This window comes from Pygoscelis adeliae, unplaced genomic scaffold (genome assembly GCF_000699105.1).
Source record: "Pygoscelis adeliae isolate BGI_AS28 unplaced genomic scaffold, ASM69910v1 Scaffold111, whole genome shotgun sequence".
Lineage (NCBI taxonomy): Eukaryota > Metazoa > Chordata > Aves > Sphenisciformes > Spheniscidae > Pygoscelis > Pygoscelis adeliae.
In genome coordinates, this window is record NW_008824542.1 from 2185394 (window position 1) to 2189274 (window position 3881).

Here is a 3881-nt window from a genome sequence, read left to right on the forward strand (position 1 = left end):
GTTGACATCGCTCTCTAGTGAAATATCTCCTTCCTATAAAATTTGGCATTTAGAAGTTATTTGAAATGCAGAGTTCCTGAAAACAAGAATTAAAATCTTTTAGGAGATTAAAATTAATAATTACAGTATTAAAATAAATAAGGAGGTTCAGCCATAAATTAATCTAGTTTTACCATAATATTGTTTTAATTTAAAACCAATAATTCTTACAAAGGCAGAACTTGCTGTCCTGCTCACAAAGTAGATGAAATGACCATAAACACTTGTTGGCATACTGTCATCCTTTTTTATTATATCCTATTGGAGATTCTCTTGTGTCTTTCTCCATTTTCATGATGACTTTTATTTTACTTCTGTATTGCTGCATTTCATTGTTACAATAAAATATAATTAAAAAAATAAGGAGAACAAAAAGAAGAGTTAGAAAATCCATGTTAAATGAACACACTTATTCTTTCTGTTAATAAGAATATTTTCTTTTCCTCCTAGTTGCCTGAACCAGTTTTTTTCCAAGAAACAGCCAATATTTTGGTTTAGTCCTTCAACTCTTCAAAAAAGACAAAAATTGTCCTTCATATCTATATTCCTTTTAATTAACTTTTTTCTTTGTTGTTGAGCACAAAATCAAATTTCATACAATAGTAAGAAAACACCTTTTTTCTCATTTGTTCAAACTTAAATGAAGTAATATAATTTTTGTGTTTTATTTCAAAAGTGTATGACAAAAATAGATATATAGAGATATCCTTTGCTGAAATTGTTTAATAAGTAAGTATTAATAAATTTATTTTTTAACTCCTTACAAGACTGCAGACATGACATTGAAGAACAACTGAACTTGGCATGTTTCTGATTTCTGGTAAATACCTGCCATGCTATAGAATCCTGCTAAATTTATTGCTGTGTATTTAAAGTCACAATATAAAAGGTATTTCTTTGTTTAAAAGAAAAGAAAAATGTAGAAGTGAGAGCTGGCTTTTGGAGAATAATACCAAAAGGCAATACAAGATGAGACCTTTTTCTATTTATGCCTAAGTTTAGTCACAGTAGCAAAATGCTGTATAGCAGTCAATTAATTAGGGTTTCTTTTTGTGAGTGTAGAAAGTAAAATATTTGACAACATGGAGTAATGAGGTGGTAAAGGGAAGATCCCCTTCTTTCACAGAGGCTGTTGAGGCACGATTTGGCCTGCTGTGGTGTGCTGAAATCGAGTGCAGGTTCTATCCCTTCTAAGACCACACAGCTGAACCTAATTTTACCCTATTGCAAAGACCGGGATCTTCAGTTAGCATCTACCACATCCTGGCCCCTTAATCTGTCTGTTATATGGTGGCACCTCCCACAGTAAAAGTTCTAATACGCTCACAGAACCTCAAGCTAATTGTTATTGCATGACAAACATATGGAACCACAATTCATTTTTACTAGAATTAGTTGATTACATTCAATATATTTAATCTTGTTTTCACCACTTGATTTTGTTTTTTAGTGGAACTTTCCCTGAAACAAATGCTCTTTAAAACTTATTTTAGGGGTACTGTAGTTTGTATTAAAGTATGCTTTCAAAACCATATTTTTGAAAAATAAAATCTCTTTCAAAGTATCGTACATTGGAAATAGGAATGATACAGCAATAAAATATGTTAATGAAGTTCTGAATTTCTTCCACAGATACTTTTCTTTACTCAGAAGGTGCCTATATTCATAATATCAAAGATGTAACATAGTTTGCTTCTCTGCGCTGCTTTCCTCAGATCTTCAGGCTGAACTGTTCACACAATGAGTCCCAAATGCATTTTACACATCGTGAGTCAGTTTCAAAGTTTAAATAGGAGATCTTTGCTAGCTTAATTAATTTAGATGGAAATAGGTGAGGAGAAACTCACCCGAAGAGCTGAGTAGGCAGATTTTAGCGAGGTGGTTACTGCCGCTAGGATGGTGCCAAGCAGGATGGAGTAGGTTGGAAGGTGAGGCTGAGGCCAGTGCAAGAGGATCATCAGCCAAGCCCATAGCTTCACTGCTTATTCTGTGCACTGGGACTTAGTCTTGTGCGTCAGCAAGGATCAGACAACATTCTTCTAGGACCAGCCCTCTTTTTGGGTGTTTGAGGGAAAGAACAAAGTTGGATAGTTCCTAATTTGGTGGTTCCAATGTGGGATGGAAACATGAAGTCAAACAGCAGCATGGGTTATTCCCCACGAGTAGGAAGCCATCAAGTTTTGCATTCGAATCCTCAATGATGGGATTATCATTGATGAGGCTTATTGATAACCAGACACTCTTACTGTATCCTTGGAGTCTGGGAACGTTCAGGCTTGGAGTCTGGATTTGTGGACATCTTTGATTTGATTCACACTTGCTACTTGTGTACTTGCTGCCAACATTGTTTAGATAATGCAGCACATCTGACAGGCTCTGTAGGAAAAGCATGTCAAACAATGATGCTCTTTGTTGTGGCCTCGCTGGAATGTTAAACCAGGCTTTAAACTATAGTGGAGTCAAGAAAAGATTAAAACATTTTTTAACAAAGGCTTCAAATGCAGAAATTAAGCAACTTAGTCCTTCCACATCACAACCCTTGGATCACAGCCAGGGTAACATTTACAGTGTATTGAAGGGGCTCATTCATCCTGCAGATAAAGAGATTTTTTGTTTTCTTTTAAGAAAGGGAACATATTTTCAGTGCAAAATCTTGATCTGCCCAAGTGTGCCAGGATCACACAACATGTTAATTCCTAAAATGATTTTATTGCTCATGGGAATATAACAAGAAAGATATTACACTATTTTTATTATATAGTTTTTCTCTGTATCATTAGATTCCTACAACTGAAGACCGGTGACGTCACTGATTGCTTTGACCTCTGGTGTAACCCAGACCAAAGAACATCAGACAATATTTTGCATTGTGTTTCAGGTAAAGTGCTTTTTTTAAGACATCTGATACTAACTTAAAATCTTCAAACCGGATCCCACAAAGACATACAAGCATTTGGGGTGGTGGTGGGGTGGGGAATCTGTACAGGACTTATTTTTAGAAGATTCTTTTAAAAAAGATTCAAGAAAAAAGCATCTTTCATGTAAGACTCCAGTGGTTACTGCACTCAGGAATTGTGAATATTTGGATCACTTCACTCCAGAGTGAAGCAAGTTTCAAACCTCTGCTTTCTGCTTCTGACGAGACTGTCTTAAGCATCAAATAATAAGCTCACTGATGAAGGGAGCTTCACTCTGTTGAAGGTGATTCCCTCCACCAAGAGAAGAGTGAACAAGACAGCACATCACTCTATCCTAGCAGAAGTGAGCTTTGGGGAGGAATGAGGCTTGGCCAGGATTTTTCTATAAGAAACACAAATTAAACTTTGAATTTGTGACTGAATTTGATGGACTTTAACTTAATAGAACATAAACTACTCTTATTTGACTAGGTGGATAAAATTTCAAGAAAAAAAATGCTTTCTTCTTCTATGAAGAGAAAAACAAATCATATTCTCTTTCTCATATTATGCAAGAACAGCTAAAAAGGACACCAGTAATATGATTATGAACATGTGTGTAGTTGTATGAGTGAAAGTGTCTTCTCCATTACAGGTTGCGGTAATACCAAAAGGATTCCTGAACACTAACTTATTTTAAGGTTGAATGAACAGATACAAATGCATCACCACTTCCCAGCTATATGCACATGTCAATGGTTGATCTGGCTAACAGACAAAATTCCCTGGTCCGAGGTATATACATACCACCACTTGACAGTCTTACAAGTATCCCTCTGGTTTTCAGGTGCATCCCTCTAACACCAAGCAGACCAGACCAGCAGTCCCTCCACCGTGCACTGCAGCTGCTCTCATTCTGCTCCAGTAATCACCTACCTGCACCAT